The sequence below is a fragment of the Lissotriton vulgaris genome, chromosome 10 (genome assembly GCF_964263255.1).
Source record: "Lissotriton vulgaris chromosome 10, aLisVul1.2, whole genome shotgun sequence".
Classification (NCBI taxonomy): Eukaryota; Metazoa; Chordata; class Amphibia; order Caudata; family Salamandridae; genus Lissotriton; species Lissotriton vulgaris.
The window spans coordinates 716,251,276-716,272,885 of NC_141698.1; the positions used below are offsets into that span (position 1 = coordinate 716,251,276).

At 50.3% G+C, this 21,610-nt stretch overlaps 1 protein-coding gene across 1 annotated transcript in view; it reads left to right on the forward strand.

The window, feature by feature from the left end:
- KIF5B (kinesin family member 5B) overlaps positions 1-21,610 on the forward strand; it is an 862,770-nt gene that overhangs the window by 719,230 nt on the left and 121,930 nt on the right. The gene's annotated exons all lie outside the window — the stretch shown is intronic.

Genomic DNA, 21,610 nt, shown 5'->3' on the forward strand with positions numbered 1-21,610 from the left:
CAATTTCTTATATATCAAAGAAATTGTGCTGTCGGGCACGTATTCGTCAAGCACCCGATCTTCTAGTGGGAAGGATTCGGGGATGTCAGTACCCTCAGGAAAAACCGAACTCAATGCGTGGGTAATCTGTGCATAACGGAAGAATTCCATATCACTCAGCTCATACTCTACCTTCAGTGCCTCGAAGGTCTTGACTTTACCCTTGACCCACAGATCACTCACCCTACTAATACAAATCATATCCCACTTTTCAAATCATTTTGTCCACAGGCAACCCAGTCTTTCAGACACGTAAAGCGGAGTCGCGCGGGTCAGTCGATCCCTCCATCCCGTTGCTGCATTCGCATCATGCCACACTCGTACCGCTCTCTTGGTGGGTCCCGAAAGTTCCCTTCCCGCTGCTTTAGAATAAAGGGCCCTGTTATAGTCCCCACCCGGTAACAAGTACTTATCCATCTCGAATGCATGGTTAGAGGCTGGTCCATACATTCCATGGTTAATCGCTCCCAACTGTGAGGCCCAATAATATCGCCTGATATCCGGAAGTGCTATACCGCCGTCATACCAGGGAAGTGTGAGCTTGGCGAGGGCAATACGCGAGCGTCCATCCCAGATCAATTTTCTCTGCAGACTCTCCACCTCCCGAAAATAACTCGCCGGAACAACATCAAACATATGTAAATGTGTTTCGATTTATATAGCGCACTATAACCCAGGGGTCTCTAGGCGCTTGCTTAGGGAACCCGTCCTGGTATTCCCCTGTGAGATACCCCGGCCGGGTATCCACAAGGTGAAAGCCAGGCATCCTGCCGCGAGGGGCCGTAGTGGAGATTAAGCAAGCTATTGCCCAGAGTCGCAGAGTGTGATCCCGTGAGTCGAGTAGGCACCAGAGCGAGAATTGTCGACTCCGTGGAATTTTTGAGCCCGAGACCCGCCGAGGCGGGGAATCGAACCCTGGTCCAAGGCCGATCTCAGCTTCCGGGTCTGCCGCCTCTAACCACTGAGCCAAACTTCTTCACTGGAGCGCGTATAGAAATCGCGGTAAGGACATCATTTTAAAGAGCTGCGCGCCCAAGTGGTGAAAGCGGTAGCCTGAGCCAACCCGCCACGTCAGATTTTAACCTCTGAAGAGGAGGAAGCAGATTACGATCATAACAAGCCACAGGATCTAAAGTTATGAAAATCCCCCAGTACTTAAATCCCATCTGCGACACCTGGATGGGACATCCGCGCGGCGGTAGTGGGGGGGGGTATTACCCGAAAGCACATACACACTGGACTTGGTCCAATTGTTCACAAGGCCGGAGTTCCTTCCAAACGAGGTGAGCACATCAAACAATACATTCAACGACTTACGAGGGGACGTGAGTGTGAGAAGGTGGCCTGATATGCAGTGCTCACTATTCTAGTGAACACTATGTATCAGTCCAGCAACCCTTATTGATGATTGGTTGTAAGTCAACCTTATAGACCAGCTATCCTAGTAGCGTGGATACGAGCAGTCTAAGGCTAAAGACTCGAGAGGGCGTGTTAAGCCAGCTGTTATACCACACATATACCCCTTGAATACCAAGTGAAAGGACACCACACAAGTGTTATGAAAATAAACAAGATATTTATTAAGAATCACAACAGCCCTGTACTCTTTGAGGACAGGGTACTAAGCACAAAACAAAACTCTTACGAAAATACTTAAGTTAGCACAGTATATACAAATGCCCGAGGGGCACGGAAAACCATATACTCTGAAAGTGGAATGCGAAATTACTAGCAGGTAAGTACAGTACTAATAGGCTTAGGAATCGCTAGGACTTGACTATAGAATCTTCAGATTACTTCTAGGAGACCCAGGGGACTCGGGTGCAGGGTGTGCACTCTCACGCGTGATGCGGGACAAAGTCTATGGTAGCTAGTAATGACAAAGTTAGTGTTCTCGGGCGAACCCGACCTGGTAGGGAGAAAACGAAAGTGGATCCTGACCCTTGGATAATGAGGCTATGCTGGGGCACCGAAATGCCGAAGTTACCTAGCCCAGGGGCTGCAGCTGCATAGGTCTCAAAAGACGTCGGGAATCCTCGTAGACGGACCAGGAGCCTGGAAGAAAGAAGTTGCTGGCAGGCGACCAGTGAAGAAAGTTCGATGGATCCAAGCCTGGATCGAAGGAAGATGACACCTGAAAGCAGAGGGGACCAAGTTCGAGACTACTAGCCAGTAGTCAGTGGGCACCAGGAGGGCACCGGATGGTAGCCACCTCGACTAGGTGAGTGGGTGACGCTGTGTTCGCAGATCTCACGGACCAGGAGGCGTTGTCGGCGACCAGGATGGAGGAGCGAGCTGTCCCACGATGGCTGAAGCTGTCGGCGTCGCTGGACCCAGGATTGGGCAACAAAGCCTTGGCAAATTCAAGCCCACGCGGTGGACTCAAAATGGCGTCTGGAGTGGACCAGGAGGGTCCGGGGTGCCTCTCTTGAAGAAGGAAGCAAGGGCCAGTCTGGAGCAACCAGACCAGCAGCAGTGATGTCGTCGGGCGTCGTGAAGAAGGCCACAAGCCAGCCGGCTAGTAGCCACACAGCGCGGTGAGCACGCAAAAGCAGAAGGGCCCCACGCAGATCGTGGAGATGCTGGAGGGCTGATCTTCGGTGCTGGAGCTGCTCAGGGTTGGGGCTTCTCGGACCCCAAAGCACTCACCAGTGGAGCACACGATGGGCTTCTTGCAAAGAAGTCGTGCAGTCTTGGCGATCGTCGGTCCCTCGAGGTCTCGTTGCACTCACGGTTCTCAGCTTTGCTGTAGAGGTGAGTAAAGGTCAGAGGTGCCAGGGAAGCCGGGTCTCGTCGAGCTGGGTCGTCGGATTCGTGTAGAAGGACTTGCAGCAGACCGCAGTGTTCTTAGGATGGTGCCCGCTTGATGCAGGGTGACTACTCCTTAGCCACAAGGGAGAATCTTGAAGAAGAAATCTTGATGTCCTTTCGCAGAAAGTCGTGTCTTGATTCCAAAGATGATCTAATTTGAACAGGGGGCCCGCTCCTATCTTTATACTAAAAAAGGGGGCTGACCCGGTGACTAGGTTCTGCCTATGGGTGGGACTAGGAGGGGGGTGGTTACACCCCTCTCCCATGCCGGACTTTCCCCAGGCCAGGGGCTGGTGTGCCCCTGGAACTGGTTCTGACTGGCCTATGCGTAGTGAGCACCGGGGTGCCACTCAGCAGTCACCTTCCTGTAAAGCCCTGCCTACCCAGGATACACAAAACCATGTCTGGGACGGTGCTAGCACCGCCCTTGACAGGAAACCCTTTGTCCAGGCTCCCCTCGCTGGAAGGACTCCCAGCTGCAGGGGGTCAGACTCGTGTCTGTGGTGGCAGCATCCATTTTGTGGAGCTGAGGCTTCGTTTAACTTTAACCGGGGTTCACAGTTATATACATGTCGTGTCCCTCTAGAAGGGTGGAATGCTAACCCTGTCGCCAGAATTGGCGAGGGGTTAGTATTCCAATTCGTATGACACCTTACTCGACATGTTTTGATAAAGCAATACCAAAGATAGCATTTAACCGCGAGGATTATAATGCACTTAAGAGTATATGGTATGCGATATCATGGAACAGCTATTAGGACTTGGTTCCGCAAGCTGCAGACAGGCTCAGCTCATGCCAGAGCACCATCTCACACGATTCCAAGCACTCTGCCTTCAGGATTGTCAAGGCCTGCCATAGGAGTGACTGATAGGAATCTGTGTGTCCATTTTAGGGTTAGATATAGGTATACTATATCTACAGCAAAGGGTGATTACACGACTTTGCCCCAGCTGTCATGCAGCCAGTTGTGTCAAATTTAGGTAGGGAGAAAACGAAAGTGGATCCTGACCCTTGGATAATGAGGCTATGCTGGGGCACCGAAATGCTGAAGTTACCTAGCCCAGGGGCTGCAGCTGCATAGGTCTCAAAAGACGTCGGGAATCCTCGTAGACGGACCAGGAGCCTGGAAGAAAGAAGTTGCTGGCAGGCGACCAGTGAAGAAAGTTCGATGGATCCAAGCCTGGATCGAAGGAAGATGACACCTGAAAGCAGAGGGGACCAAGTTCGAGACTACTAGCCAGTAGTCAGTGGGCACCAGGAGGGCACCGGATGGTAGCCACCTCGACTAGGTGAGTGGGTGACGCTGTGTTCGCAGATCTCACGGACCAGGAGGCGTTGTCGGCGACCAGGATGGAGGAGCGAGCTGTCCCACGATGGCTGAAGCTGTCGGCGTCGCTGGACCCAGGATTGGGCAACAAAGCCTTGGCAAATTCAAGCCCACGCGGTGGACTCAAAATGGCGTCTGGAGTGGACCAGGAGGGTCCGGGGTGCCTCTCTTGAAGAAGGGACTTTGCCCCAGCTGTCATGCAGCCAGTTGTGTCAAATTTAGGAGGCCAGCCAGGGGTGGCATAATACATGCTTCAGCCCCTGGTAGGCCCTGGGTACACCTATGCCCTGAGTTACAGGGTCTGACAAGGTGGCCCAGTACCAATTGGAAATGCACCTAGGGTGCATGGAATCCATTTTACAGAGAGAGCAGTAGGCCTGGGGTCCTGATTGGCAGGGCCCCAGGTCGACTATGTCAAAAACCAGCTAAAACACAGGGCAAAAAGTTGGGGGCAACCATAGTCAGGAGGTACCTTCCTACACATGAGGTACAACAAAATGTCGTCTGCATAAAGCGATATACGATCCTCGAATTCCGGGGTACACCGAATACCCTTCATCGAAGGCTCCCATCGGAGCCAGGCAGCCAGAGGCTCCAGAGCAAGGGCGAAAAGAAGTGGGGACAACGGACAGCCCTGCCGCGTACCCCTCCCGAGAACAAAAGGCTTAGACACTCGACCATTCACTACCACCTATGCCAATATTTCCTCATACAAAAGTTTCACCCAGCCTATGAAACCGGGACCGGAACCAAATTTCGCAAGAGCGGCCGAGAGGTAGGGCCACTCCACCGTATCAAAGGCCAATCGTAGCGTCCAAGGAAGCCAAAATGGCCGGCTCACGCAGCGACTGCGCCCTCGCGAGAACGCCGTGCAAGCGCCTCAGGTTAAGTGCTGTATTGCGGTGTGGGATGAAACCGGACTTACCGGGTGAATCAAGTCACTAATTACTTTTATCAAGCGGTTTGCCAGCCACTTAGCGAGAATCTTTGGTTCGGCGTTTAAGAGCGAAATGGGTCTGTAGGATGCACAGCGATCCCGCGGTTTCCCCTCCTTGTGGATCACAACGATGGTAGCAAGACTCTGATCACGAGGAAGGGAGCCGATGTCTCGTGACTCTAGAAACATATCACGGAGATACGGCGCCATTTTGTCAGGGCACAACTTGTAGAGTTCGATCGGAAGCCCATTAGGGCCCATAGCCTTGCCCGAGCGCACCGAGCGAATAGCGAGGGCCACCTCATCAGCTGAGATTGCAGCTTCCATTAGGTCCCTATCTGAATCAGTCAGGCGAGGCAATGCAATGTTACGCAGCAACAGGTGGGAGTCTTCCTCCGGTCTATTGGAGACTGGGGAATACACATTCCGGAAATGTTCCGCGAAACACTCTACAATCTCAGTCGGGTCAGTCACACACACTCCATCAGGTTTCTCAATCACAGGCACCACACGACTCGCCCTCTCTTTTTTATCCAGCCAAGCAATCAGCTTCCCTGCCTTATCTCCCACATCATACAGTCTGCCCTGCTGCTCTCTACTCATGACTTTAGCTACATCTGTGACTAGGGCCCTATAATCAAGTTGTTTGAGGCTAAGGGCATGAAGCTTGTCACGAGTCACATCTAGTTCCAAATCCCTTTCTAGTACAGTTATTTAAGTCTCTAAACGGACCACCTCCTCATTTTTACTTTTCTTGGCTCCAGCGATTAACAATAATGCCTGTCCTCGGATGACTGTCTTAAATGCCTCCCACAGTGAAACAGAAGAGGACACAGATCCCTCGTTCTCAGCAAAGTACTGATCCAAGGACTTAATCAACTCAGCACGAGTTTTGGGGTTGTGAAGGTACCAGGGATTGATCGGGGCAACTCTTCCCTCGGCACCCATACTAGTGCCGATCTGGAGCCACAGTGGGGAGTGATCTGATATACCCCGGGCCAGATGCCTAAGTTCGAGGCATGTGGGCTGCTAAATTCATATCTGTGCATAGATCGCTGCCTAGTGTTGGGTCCGGATGATCGCACATTGTTGTCCTGGAAGAGTCTTCGAAGTATCACAAGATAGGTGGCTTCTCCCCTGGACTACAGTGTGCATGGGCATCGACTCCATCCTCAGATTGTTTTTTTCCGCCATTGGGTTCGGATGTATATTGGTTCACTCTAGTCGGAATCGATAAAAAACTTTCTTAAGGCCTTTAGTTTTTCGTCGGTATAGTCTTGCGTTCGGTGCCCGATTCTTCCAGCTCAGTTCTGAGCCGGATTTCAGAGAGCCGCGTGCTTTCGACGCTGAAGGCCCAGTCGACGCCAGAGACCTTATCGACGGACCATCATGGAACGGAGTCCGTTCAAGAGATGTCCCGTGTGCAACTCTAAGTATCCCCACATCGACGACCACTCGGTGTGCAACAAGTGTCTCTCGCCGGATCATGATGAAGCTGCGCGCCAGGAGGCCCAGCAGAATGCACCGGCGCCTGTGGACATATTCGATGCCGGGGATGATGAAGGAGCTGACCGGGAAGTTCGTGAGAACCTGTCGAATCCCGCGTCGGAGGTCGACTACAACTACGACACGGATGTTGAAATGCTCGACGCGGAAGAAGTCGTCGACGAGGTAGGAGACGACGACGAGGCCTTTGGGGCCATGGAAGATAGCTCGAGCGAGGAGCTAACTCAAACTGACATTGGGCCCGAAACGCTTCAAAAGGCTCAGGTCGACGGATCGCCAGTAGGCCTTACCCAAGATCTTCCAATGAGTTCTACGGCCCCGCCTTTGGGCTCGGCTACGTACATTGCTAAGAAGCCCCACCCTGCGAAATCTAAACCGTAAGTGAAGACATCGGTCTCTACGCAAGTAAAAGCACTGGTGCCCCCATGAAAACCAAAAGTGCGTATTGCTTTGGTCTGCTCAAAGCCCTCGGACCTGTCAGCGCCGACGAAGCAAAAGGGCGTTATCGACCCGAAGAAACCGCTCAAGGGCGTCGAGACGAAGTCTAGCACGCCGAAGACAAAGGTCAAGGCAGTCGAGCCGAACAAGTCAGCGCCGAAGACGGTCGACACTGACAAAGGGCTCAGTGATCTGAAGGTTCAAGGCCAAGAGCGGACCGACCCACGAGTCCACGTCTGGTGGTGCCTCGTAGGATTCCGTTGAGTCGACGCAGCCGTCCGCCGCTTTCTCCAAGCAAGTGGCGGACTCCCTAAAGCGCATCAAGGACAAGGCCTCGAGTGTCGGGCCAAAAGATCCTCCACTTTCGAAGCCTGTCGATAAACCACAGAAGGCGGCGACGCCCATTCATTTCACTTTTCCGCCGAAAGTGGCGCCGAAGGCTTTCGCCCCTAGAATGGCCACCAACGTGCCCGAGAAGGTGTCCTCGGTGCCGAAGTCGACGACGGCGGTCCCGGCCTTAAAGCATCGACAATCTTCGTTGGAAGAACAACAAGAACAATTTATCGATGCCGACACGGGCAGACTTTCCCTTCATAAGCGGAAAATTGCCCCGGAACAGCCAATGGAGTCCTATAAAATTCCACTAAAGAAGAAAAAGGATTCCACTTCGACCCCTGTTCTTGTGGAACCGGGTTCTCCACATGGCCATGATGTCTCACCCACTTATTCAGATGTGGACACTGGGGAAGGTGATGAAGATGAATACAGCTATCCTGTCTACACTGAGCCAGATGATACCAATGAACCCTGGGCAGCTGCTGCTGACCCAGGTGATCCTCACTCTACCCCAGACACTCGGATGTATGCTGTGAAAACGTCGCCTACAGAGGATTCAGCTGCGTTTAATGCCCTCATTGAACGGGCAGTGAAGAATCATGACGTCCAGCTCCATGCTGACCCCATTGAAGTGGACTTTCTTTTTGACACCTTTTCCGTCTCAGAGCGGACTGTCAAGACTCTGCCTATGTTGAAGGGTGTCTTGAAGCATGCTGGGGAGATCTTTAAGGAGCCTACGAGAGCCAGGGTGATGAACCTTAGAATTGAAAAGAAGTATAAACCGGCGCCTGGTGACCCTACTTACATCAAGGGACAGTTGCCGTTGGACTCTCTTGTTGTTTCTAATACCCGGAAGAGGGCTAATTCACAAACAACGGGTGATGCTCCTCCCCCAGATAAGGAATCTAAGGTGTTTGAGGCATCAGGGAAAAGGGTGGCAGCTCAAGCGGCCAATATCTGGCGCATTTCAAATACACAAGCACTTCTAGCCAGGTATGACGGGGCACATTACGACACACTGGAGACCCTGTTACAGCACCTGCCAGACGAATACAAAGAGGCAGCTGAGATGCTCATCCAAGAGGGGAAGCTCATATCAAATGCTTGTATTAAATGTGCACTGGACGCGGCAGACACCGCGGCTAGAGCTATTAACACTAGTGTCATGCTGAGACGACATGCCTGGCTCAGAATCTCAGGATTCAAGCCGGAGATACAGACCACCATTCTCAATCAGACAGTAAACCCTGATCATCTATTTGGCCCAGAGGTGGACACCACCTTGGAGAAAATCAAAAAGGACACAAACTGCGAAGTCCATGGGGGCTCTGCAGTCCCAGCAGTTCAGGGGTGGTTCTTTTCGTCGCTCAAGCACTAGAGGTGTTTCCAAAGGCCAGCTCTCCCAAACGACACAGTACTATAAAGGCGGCACTCAGACCACATACACCAAACAGAGTCAAGGTGGAAATCGTGGAAACAGCGCCAAAGGCAGAGGTCGTGGCAACAACTCCAGATCCTCCGCCACTAACAAACAGTGACGCCTTGTCACTGCCCCCCGACCACGCAACACCTGTCGGGGGAGACTTCAACAGTTCCTGCCAGTCTGGAAGTCCATCACCACAGACAGGTGGGTCACACAGCTTATACAGTATGGTTATTGTCTGTAGTTAACATCCACTTCACCCAACATACCCCCAAGACACCGTCCTATGTCCGCCGAGCATTTGCACTTATTGCAGCAGGAGGTCCTCGTCATGCTGCAAAAAGGGGCAATCGAGCTCGTGCCTGTGAAAGAAAGAGGCTCAGGAGTTTACTCACTGTACTTCTTAATACCAAAAAAGGACGGGTCCCTCAGACCCATACTGGACCTCAGACCCCTCAATCAGTACATCCTATCGGAGCACTTTCACATGCTGACCCTGCAGCAAGTCCTACCGTTGCTCAGTCAGGGGGATTTTCTCGCAACTTTAGATCTGAAGGGTGCGTATTTTCATATTCCGCTACACCCGTCACACAAAAAATACCTCCGGTTCACCATCCACAACCAACATTACCAGTTCAAGGTTCTGACTTCCGGGGTCACCACGGCACCCAGGGTGTTTACAAAGTGCCTGGTGACAGTGGCGGCACACCTACGGAGACCGAACATTCACGTCTACCCTTATCTGGACGACTGGCTCATCCAGGCAAAGTCGGCCCAGCAGTGTGCCGCCCACATGTCCCACACCATTCACCTTCTTCACGATCTGGGATTCTCACTGAATTACCCAAAGTCCCACCTGCAACCCGCCCACATACGGCAGTATCTGGGTACGACGATAAACACTCTGGCAGCCACAGCACAGCCAAATTCAGTGAGGGTCAGCAGCATTCAATCGCTGATACAAAAATTCAGACCTCAACACTCTCTTCCAGCGCGAGTGTTCATGCAGTTGATAGGCATGATGGCTTCCTGCATCTCCATAGTCCCGCACGCAAGACTACATATGCGTCCGCTTCAGGAGTGCTTAGCACGTCAGTGGACTCAGGCTCACGGACAGTTGAAAGACCTAGTGTTGGTGAGCGGTCGGGCATACAACTCTCTGCATTGGTGGAATCCACAAAACCTTTGCAAGGGACGACCGTTCCAGGAGCCTGTGCCACAGATCATTCTGACGACGGACGCTTCTCTCCAGGGATGGGGAGCTCATGTACTCCACTACACTGTGCAGGGACTATGGACACCACAGCAAAGGAAGATGCACATCAATGTTCTAGAACTGATGGCAATCTTCATGGCAATGACAGCCTTCAAAGTACATCTCTGCAACAAGGTCGTGTTGATCCAGACGGACAACATGACGGACATGTACTACATTCAGAAACAGGGAGGACCAGACTCTCCGCAGTTGTCTCATCTGGCTCAGAGCATGTGGAAGTGGGCCATTCAGAGAAACATCTTCCTCATGGCAGAACACCTCCCAGGCAAGGACAATCAGATGATGGACCTGCCCAGCAGGTACAGCCACCAAATGCACGAGTGGGAGATACATCCATCAGTACTCCACCCGTACTTCCAAAGGTGGGGTCATCCAGAGATAGACCTGTTCGCCACAAATGAGAACGCAAAATGCCGAAGCTTTGCCGCCAGGTTTCCACACCCACAGTCGCAAGGCAATGCGATATGGATGAACTGGTCAGGCAAATTTGCGTACGCTTTTCCCCCAGCACCTCTAATACCGCTGGTGGCACGCAAGCTGAAGCAGCACTCGATGACTCTCATCCTGGTTGGTCCGACGTGGGCTCGCCAACCATGGTACACCACGTTTCTGGAACTGTCCGCGGTACCGCATCAAAGGCTGCGCCTCACACCCTGGCTTTTGATGCAGAGCCATGGCGACATTCAGCATCCAGATCCGCAACAGCTCAACCTGGCGATCTGGCTCCTGAAGTCTTAGTTTGGCTACCTACACTTGCCTCCAGACTGTATGGACATTATCCGGGAGGCAAGGAAGCCCACCACCAGAGCATGCTATGCGGCGAAGTGGATGCGGTTTGTCATTTATTGTGCAGACCACAACATTAACCCGCTGGATGCATTTATTCAAAACATCATTTGTTATCTCTTACATCTGTACAAATGTAATCTGGCCTATGCTTCCATTCGTATACATTTATCCGCATTGGCTGCTTATCTCCAAAACAGACAGCACCTCTCACTTTTCAGGGTGCCTGCCATTAAAGCCTTTCTGGAAGGACTCAAAAGAGTTATTCCTCTGCGGACGCCACCAGCTCCCGAGTGGAACCTCAATGTGGTCCTCACCAGGCTGATGGGTCCCCCTTTCGAACCACTGCATTCATACGAGATTCAGTTCTTGACATGGAAAGTGGCTTTCCTTATAGCGATTACGTCGCTGCGACGAGTTAGTGAACTCCAGGCACTAACTATCCAAGAGCCATTTATTCAGATTCATTCCAACAGGGTGGTGCTTCGCACTAACCCTAAATTCCTTCCTAAGGTAGTTTCTCAGTTCCATATCAACCAGACTATAGAACTACCTGTGTTCTTCCAAAATCCAGAGTCACTTGCGGAGAGAATGCTCCACACACTTGACGTCAAAAGGGCCCTAATCTGTTACATTGATAGGACCAAAGATTTTCGGAAGACTAAACAACTATTTGTTGCCTTTGCGCCACAACACAAAGGTAACCCCATTTCCAAGGCTGGTATAGCCAGGTGGATCGTTAAATGTATTCAGATCTGCTATCAGAAAGCCAAGCGCACTCTCACCATTCCACCGCGGGCCCACTCCACCCGAAAGTTGGGGGCCTCCATGGCTTTCCTTGGAAATATTCCTTTGGAAGACATATGTAGAGCAGCCACATGGTCTACCACACACACATTTAGAAAACACTACTGTGTGGATGTGCACTCCAAACAGCAGGCAGCTGTAGGACAGGCTGTTCTAAAAACACTTTTCCAAACTGCTGCAGCTGGCATGGGCGGCCGCCGGTAATGGAGGAACTGCTATGTATTCTATGCACAGATATGAATTCAGCAGCCCACATGCCTCAAACCGAAAATGCTACTTACTATTATGCATCTGTTCTTGGCATGTAGGGCTGATGACATTCATATCGCCCGCCCTCCTCCCCGGCGCCTGTAGCGGCTGCAGCATTCACACATACTTCTGGCATGGTCCTCATTCACGTAGTTTCACTCCATCTTGGCCACAATGGCTAAAAACAATCTGAGGATGGAGTCGATGCCCATCCGCACTGTAGTCCAGGGGAGGAGCCACCTATCTCGTGATACTTCGAAGACTCTTCCAGGACAACAATGTGCGATCGTCCGGACCCAACACTAGGCGGCGATCTATGCACAGATATGAATGTCAGCAGCCCTACATGCCAAGAACAGATGCATACGGCTAAGTAGCATATTCGTTTCCCTGACCGAGGAAGCCTGTGCCGCCGGCATCAAAACATAATCAAGTCTAGAGAGACTGCCATGGGCACCAGAGTGGAAGGTGTATTGTACCTGTCCCGGATGCATCAACCTCCAACAATCTACCAAACCCAGTGTCTCCAAAAACCCACTTAACCAAGACTGTGACCTAGTGAGGTCTCTGGGGGGGTGGCAATCTACAGTACCGGAGACAACCGAATTGAAATCTCCGCCCAGAACAAGGATACCATCCGGAAGTCCCAGTACCACACGCCCAAGATCAGCAAAAGTCGAGGTCTGTAGACAAGGCGGGACATATACAGAAATCAGTGAGACAGTCCTCCCCTCCCACCTCCCTGTGAGAGCAGCGTAGCGCCCCCTGTCATCAAGGATCATGTTGTCTATTTCCAAGGGGAGAGAGTTCTTAATTAGGATGCCTGCGCCCCTAGAACCAGTAGTGAACCCAGAGTGTGTAGCGAGACGATATCCTCGCCGATTCATAGCGTGACAAGAGTTTCCAATCAAGTGCGTCTCCTGCAACAACACAACGTCAGGGGAGAGGCGTCTCAGCAGTTGCAAAATTACTCCCCGCTTTATCCTATCCCCAAACCCATTGACATTCCAACACAGTAGTTTCAACCCACTACCCCATCCCAGAAATTAATACAGAATCCACCCCATAGCGAACACAGTACCCAGATCCAAAAATAAAACAATACGTTGCCTTGAGAGAAAATAAAACATATCCAAACTCACCCTTCCACCCCCCAACATTGGCCTGTTACAATACCCCCCACCCTTCACCCCTGCGTTAGACTCAAAAGCCACCCCAACTTGCAGTGTGCCTGTCGCCCTAACATTAAACTAGTCTACAAAAAGAAACCCAGAGGAGGAAAGAGCCCCACTCCCCCCACCACCCTCGGGTGTGCCACTGACAATCACATAAGTATGAAAGACGTCGAACCAAGCTGCATGTTATGTTAATTGTTCGGAAATCAGGAACCACATTGTCATTGTTATTCTTGCTCCGGCACGCCACCCTCCGCTCCAGCCGAGTGTTCCGTTCGATCGCTCCGCATTGGTAATGTATCCAGCTAGCCACTCACTCCCTCGGGACGATCAAAGAAAAACGTCCGGTCCTCGTATTCGACACGGAACCTGGTTGGAAATAGCATGGCGTATTTCAAGCCCATGTCTCTCAACCGTCACTTCACTCCCTGAAACCCCATCCTCTGCCTCTGAACGAACTGGGTAAAGTCTGGGTAGAAGCTCACCGTTGTTTTCAAACTTCACTGGGCCGCCCACCCGCTATGCCTGCAGGATAGCGTCTGTCTCTAAAGTTGAAAATTCTGGCGATAATCGGCCTCGGAGGGGCACCCGGCTTCGGCTTCCCACCCGGCACTCGGTGCACAGGCTCAACAGCAAAGAGTTTACTTAGGCATTTGGGGGCGAGGTAATTTAGGATATGATCCTCAACAAGGATATCTGCAGCGGGAGTTTCCGATTTTTCAGGGACCCCAATAATACGTACATTATTGCGTCTGGCCTTATTTTCAAAATCCTCAAGTCGACGAGCCAAGAGATCATAGGAGGATCGCAGATTTCCGACCTCCGTCTGTAAGTCGGACACATCGGTTGTGAGGCTGGAGGTCTTCAGATCTAAAGATTTGACCTTCTCATTAGTCTTTGATAAGTCCGTTCTAATCAAATTGACGTCAATGGCCACGGTGTCGAGCTTAAGGGCGAGAGCCTCATATTGCTGGCCAATGGAAGTCTTAATACCAGCAATGGCGCCCATGACATCCTGTAGCGTCCAATCGATCATCGCAGCCGGGTCTTCCTTTGCCTCTTCCAGGGTCTTATTCGTACCACCGGGGGACTCCTTGGGATGGGTATATCGAACCATGAAATTCGTTTGGATGATTCCCCGGCCCTCCAGCCTCCCCCCCCCCCCGCCCCCCCCCCCCCCCCCCCCCCCCCCCCCCCCACACACACACGAAGAGGCGTCTTGGTTTTTCGCTTCTCGTTGTCGGGCCTGCCCGCCGTGTTGGGCAATGTGCCCCCGAGGGGCCTGTGAGACCGGGTGAAAATGGCCCTTCGCGGTCAAACCCACCGGAGTCTTCAAAGGCAGGCACCAGCAACTCAGCACACAAACACTTGCGACCGTTGGCACACAGCGGATTCACAGAGTTCGGCTAGATCTCGGGCAACCAGATCGATCTTAAGATAGGATAAGGCCAAAGACCCAAAAGCGAAACCGAAAGTTAACTCCTAAGCAGTGAGCAGAGCCCCGCGGCCGTTGTTGTTCAACTACTGCCTGGTCGTCTCAACGACTCGAGCCCCAGGCGTCGCCATGGGGTGGGCCTCAAAAGTTCAGGATGTCGTAGTGGTGGTTCCCGAAGTCCGAATCAATTTTTGAAAGCAGCTAGTCTATCAGCTGAGTTTCATCTCCAATAATCCGTCTTCGTAATCAGGATTTCGTTCAGGATAGATTCGGAAGGCGGCGAGGGTCCCGGGAGCCCTGTGCTCACGCGGCCATCTCGGATGCGCGCGAAGCTCCTCCCCTCCTCAGATAATATTGACTGCGGACGCATCGCTCTCCGGCTGGGGGGCCCACCTACTGCAACACACCATGCAAGGCAGGTGGACACTGCAACAAAAGTTACTCCGCATCAATCATCTGGAGTTACTAGCAATATTCCTACCACTAAAAGCCTTCTATAAGCAAGTAGCAAACAAAGCCGCACAGACAACATGACAGCAATGTACTACATACAGAAGCAGGGAGGCACACACTCCCTGCAACTCTCTCAACTAGCACAGGACATATGGAGGTGGGCTATACCTCAAAAATATTCCTCCTAGCCCAGCATGTTCCGGGAGTACAAAATACTATAGCAGAACTGATAAGTCGTCAAACGCAACAGACCCACGAGTGGGAACTTCATATGCAAGTTCTTAAACCATTCTTTCAGATGTGGGGACAACCTCAAACAGACTTATTTGCCACCCACGAAAACGCAAAATGCCCAAGCTTCGCCGCCAGATATCCACACCCACTGTCAAAAGGTAATGCGATATGGATGAATTGGTCAAACAGATTTGCGTACGCTTTTCCACCTCTACCACTCATGCCACTAGTAGTACGCAAACTACAGCTGCATTCTCTGACCCTCATCCTAGTTGCTTCAACATGGGCCAGACAACCGTGGTACACCACACTGCTACAACTGTCTGTGGTACCGCACCAAAAACTGCACCTGTCTCCACACCACTTAACACAGAACCGTGGAGAGATCAGACACCCGGACCCAGCTCAGCTCAACTTGCGATCTGGCTCCTGAAGTCCTAGAATTTGGATATCGGAATCTTCCTCCAGACTGCATGAATGTCATTAAAGAAGCTAGACGTCCAACCACTAGGGCATGTTACACGGCCAAGTGGAAACGTTTCGGGATATATTGTCACAACAACAATATTGATCCCCTAAATGTGTCAATTCAACACATCATAGGATACTTTCTGCATCTCCAAAGATGTAACTTAGCCTATACGTCTATTAGACTACATCTTGCTGCAATAACAGCATATCTGCAAAACAGACATCTATCTCTGTTCAGAGTGCCTGCCATTAAAGCCTTTATGGAAGGCCTTAAAAGAATAATCACTCCCAGAGTACCACCTTCACCTGTGTGGAATTTAAACGTTGTTCTCTCACGGTTAATGGGACCTCCCTTTGAACCTTTGCACAGATGTGAATTACAATTTTTAACATGACAAGTTGCTTTCCTAGTATCTATTACTTCTCTGCAGAGAGTTAGTGAACTACAACCACTAACCAGCCAAGAACCCTTCTTGCAAATGCATCAAAATAAGATTGTTCTACATACTAATCCAAAATTCCTGCCCAAAGTCATTTCTCCTATCCATCTCAATCAATCCGTGGAACTGCCAGTTTTCTTCTCGCAACCACAGTCCGTAGCTGAAAGAGCTCTTCACACATTAGATGTGAAAAGAGCATTGCTATACTACATAGAAAGAGCTCAACCTTTTCATAAGACAAAACAACTTTTTGTGTCTTTCTCACCACCACACAAAGGTAATCCCATTTCAAAATCTGGGATAGCTAGATGGATTGTCAAATGCATACAGATTTGTTATCACAAAGCTAAACATATGTTATCTGTTCCTCCTAAAGCCCATTCTACAAGAAAAATAGGGGCTTCAATGGCATTTTAGCGAGCATTCCCCTAGATGACATCTGCAGAGCAGCTACATGGGCTACACCGCACATATTCGCAAAACACTATTGTGTAGATGTGCAAACAAAACAACAAGCGAATGTGGGCCAGGCTGTTCTCAAAACATTATTCCAAACTACTGCAACAGATAGGGGTTTTCGCCGCAAAGAGTGGGTACTGCTATACAATCTATGCACAGTGTGCAATCTGCAGCTCATATGCCTCGAACGGAAAATGCTACTTACCGGTATGCATCTGTTCTTGGCATGTAGAGCTGCAGAGTTGCACATGCCCACCCGGCTACCCTTGTCTGTTCCAGTATTATCTTAATTAGATACAAATTACATGAGCATCCTTCCTTTTCTTGCAAAGCTCCATCATTTCCCTAATGGCGAAAAAACAATCTGGGGATGGAACCAATGCCCATGCACAATGTGGTCCTGAGGAGTCGCCGCCTATCTCCTGACTTTCAAAGAACTTTTCAGGACAACAACAAACTGCAAACATCCGGGCCCAACACTAGGTGGCGATCTATGCACAGTGTGCAACTCCGCAGCTCTACATGCCAAGAACAGATGCATACTGGTAAGTAGCATTTTCCTTATAAAAACTACTGACCCTCCCCCAGCGCTGAATACTACCCAACCCCCCTCCAGCCCTGAAAATAACCCTGACTTCCTCCAGCCCTGAAAGCTGAAAACTAGCCCCGAACCCCTCGGCCCTGAAAACTAGCCTCGAACCCCTCAGCCCTGAAAACTAGCCCGGACCCCTCAGCCCTGAAAACTAGCCCCGAACACCTCAGCCCTGAAAACTACCCCGACGCCCCAACACAGAAAACTACCCCCTACTCCCCAGCCCAGGAAACTGCACCCAATCCCTCCAGCCCAGAAAACTACCCCCTACCCCTGCATATTCTAGGCATGTGACTGCATGAAAGATGCCAGTCCTGTAGAATCACAATTAAGGGAGATTCCTTTTTTTTTACCTCAGAACATTTGTTTTTTCATCTGCAGTTGAGTAAAAGGAATGAGGACTGCATACATACCTGAAGCTGATAATTTGCTTGTTACCAACATATTGTTCCCTTTGTGTCCGGAGGTTTGTTGGAAGATGCCTCTTCATATAATGGACCAAAAAAAGGTATTCTGTGTAAAGTGTCAAGGCAAACCCCAAGGAATTTCAGAGGCACAAATTAAACCCCAAATGCTCTCTTGTGTGGCAGTGTGGGTGAGCAGTTGGGCATATCAGAGGGTAGTGCTCAGCATTCATTGCACACACAAGGGCAGTAAGTAAGACACACTCAGTAAAGCAATCTCACACTAATTTATAAAAAATAACATACTTTAATATGAATGTAGATACCAAGATTATCCGAGTCAGGCAAGTACTTTTCAAGGTATGAATGTTTACAGTTTTCAAATGTTTAAACAGTGCAATTTTTGGGAGCGGTAATGTTATCCTATAAGTGAAAAACATGTACTGCATTTGCTTATTGAACGACTTTCTTGACTCTTCACCTGGACTTAAGGCAAGTAGAGGGTACGGTACAAGGCAGCACCAGCAGTGGAGCGGACGGGTGCTGAGGTGCTTTTCAGCAACGAGTGCCCAATGTTATCCTATGGGGGAAAACATGTTCTGCATTTGGGCACTTCACAGTGACTTACGGGACCAATCTCCTCCACTTAAGGTGAGTATGGGGCAAGGTCCATGTCCACACCAACAGGTCACCTCTGGACGCTCTGGGGCGTCTGGGTGCTAAGGTAGCCACATTCTTGAGGAAATGTCCGTTTGTAAAGAGGCTGTAAGCTAGGACTGGGAGACCAGTGAGGCTGAACAAGCAATGGGAGTCAGGTCTCCTGATGCTTGGGGATGTGGGCCAGGAAGGCCGCGTGCAGAGGTGTTTTGAGGCATCGGGTTTTCATCGCCGGAGACACTGGCGGTAGACGGGCTGCACAAAGAGGCTTCAGGCAGCGTTGGTGAGTCCACTGTGGGCTACTTACCCCTGAAGTCATTACTACCCGCCCTCCCCCCTTATGACCTCTACCTGTGGGAAGTGGGCATAACCCTGTCCCAGAGTTCCTTACTCTGCCCTGGTCAAGGGGGGTGGGCACTTTGATGCTACCTCTCTTAGAACGCTCATTTATCAGCCTTCCTGGAGGAGGTGTAAAACATCAGAGCAGATATTGTTCCTGACCCCCCTGAGAGCCTGAACTCTCACCACTGGGGGTCAGAAACTCCTCTGTGGTGTCATGCTGGACTGCACCACAGCCATCGCACTAGAGGGCTGGTAGGATTTAGGGGGTACCTCTAGGGTACCCTCTGGTTTCATGTTTTATTAAATCCATTACTGGAATCAGTGTGGGTTTATTAATATGAGGTGTTTGATACCAAACACCATATGTTTCAGTGAAGCTATTATTTAGGTGGGCAAATCGCTTTGATCACTTCACTGTATATACCTTAAGATGGCTTCCCAGCTCACTTGTTGTATCCAGTAAGTGAACTAGACATCACAGGTCATGCAGTTATGTGCTACCGTAAAATATACTTCACCCTGCCTTAAGGCTAAAAAGCCTGCTGTATTGGTGATATATTAGATGCAGTGACTTTGGCATGACACAGGAGTGTGCCATGTCATGTTTTCACTCATGGTTTTCACCGTGGCACGCAGCCTGCAATGGCAGTCTGTGTGGAATTTGTGAGTGGGTCCCTTAAGGTGGCATAAGATATGGTTAGCAGGCCATAGTGCACTGTCTGAGTCGAAAATCAGTATCTAGTGGCTAAAAAGGGGGGCAAAAAACTGGGGATATAACTGCAACAAAAGCCCAGTTACAAGGTTTGGCATATCTGAATGTGGCAAGACCTGTCCGACTTTCCAAATGATACCTTTCCTGCTCCAAGTTCTGAAGAATATCCGGACCAATTGAGCCCAAGTCATCCTAGTGGTTTTGATCTGGGCACTAATATGGTAACCCAAACTCCTGGGCACAGACACTTATCCTCCGATTAGGCTAACCCTTCAGAAGGATCTCCTGTCTCAGCAGCAGGACAGGGTCTTCCACTGGGCTTATGCAACCTCAATGCTTTGACAATGCGTGGCAACAGTTTAGTGCTCTTGACCTTCCTCCTGTTGCTGTCCTCTTGGCAGCCTGGCGTCCCTCGACCAAATCTGTATGCCTGCCATAGGGACAACTTTGTGGCCTGGTGTTCTTCTAAACAGATTGACCCACTCCATGCAACTCCATGCAAAGCTGTCCAAAGTTTTGTTGTTTGTGCTGTCTCTAGCCCTGCAAAGTCTTGCTTTGGGCACTGTTAAAAGGGTACCTGACAGCTCTTTTGACCTTTATATGGTTGATGGGCTGGTCCTCTTAATTTAGAGATGCTGTTGTTATGGGTTTCCTCAAAGGGTTGAAACATATGTTTCCTCCTTCTCTGTTTGTCATGCCCCAATGGCACTCCACTTCGGTCCTCTCATTCTTCATGTGTGCGCCTTTGAGGTCTCCAGAGTTGTTCTCTCAGGCTCCTTAACCTAAAGACTTTAATTTTGCGATAACATCAGCTCGACGAGTCAGTGAGTTATAGTCCCCTTCTGTTAACCTCCCTTACACCATGTTCTGTCCATACAGGATGGTCCTGCAGACTTGAGCTTCCCTCCTCCCGAAGGTGGTAACTCAGTTTAATTTTGGTCAGAACATCCCCCTTCCGGCGTTCTTTGCTCTACCTCACCCCTCTAAGGAGGAAGAGAGGCTTCACTGGTTGGATCCGAAAAGAGCTCTAAGCTTCTGTGTCGATCATACAAAAGACAAAAGACCACCAGAGGTGGATGGTCAGCTCTTTATCAAGTTCACTGATGCGCCGAAAAGCTAGACTGTGCAGTGAAGGACCAACTTGCTATGGATAGTATTCTCAATTGAGATCGGCTTCGCACTGGCCAAAAAGCAGCCCCCAAGGGCTTGAAAGCTTATTCAACTAGAGCCAAGGCTGCTAGAACTGCATTGGCTTGCAGGGTGCCGGTTATAGATATGTCAGGTTGCTACATGGGTGTCACTCCATACATTCACGAGGCACTATTGTCAAGGCAATACGGTCTACTGGGAGGGGCATTTTGCCTTCTTGATCCTTCAGGACTTTTTGGTCTGAGTCCACCTCGTAGGAAGTATTGTTTGGGTATCTATTCAGAAGGTGAGATATAAGTGATTACAAGGCTTTATCAGAAGAACAAGTTGCTTAACTTTGATAATGCTCTTTCTGGTAGCGACCCTAACCGCAGATTTCTCACTTACCCGCCCCTTTCTGTGAACTGGTTTTTTCTTGAAACAAAATCCCAATTTAGGAATCTTCACACTGGTCATAACCAATCTGATTGGCACCGCGTTTGCGGGATCAAAAATGCCAAAAAAACAACTGATGCTTGTGCAAGGATGGCTCATTTATAGGCGCATGTCCCATCTGGCGCAGGCCGGCGTGGAGCTGCTGGCACCACCTACCAGCACACAGGGATACTGCTGAAGATTTTTCAAATCCAGTCTGACACCTGCGGAAATAATCTAAAAGTGAAGACTCAGCGGTTAGATGGGCTCTACCAGAAAGAGTGTTACCGAAGGTACCTAACCTGTTCATCATTACTTGATAGTGAAAGGACAGAATTTGCCCGCCATTTGACTGTCAGCTCTCTGTATCACAATACAAACAACAGAAGAATCAGAGGCCAGAGGGGAGTCCATGGAAAACATCATGCTTTATTGGGCAGCACAAACAGTGGTGGCGAATGCATTTCGGCATCAAGCCTTCCTCAGTGCCCTGCACTGCGTGGTATTCTTCATCTTAATGCCAAAGTCCTGCTTTTCTTTCTGTAGTGATCTGTAAGCTCCTCCCCTGTGCTGAATCAGCTCACCTGTTGGCTGTAGTGGTGAATGCATGAACTCCAACTCCCAAGATGCAATGTATGGATGCCTTTGGGTCGGCGATATGGGGGATGCATGTCGAGTTTAAGCAGGCTTGTCAGGAATGTGCAGGTAGGTGGTGAGGTAATAACAAGGGTAATGCC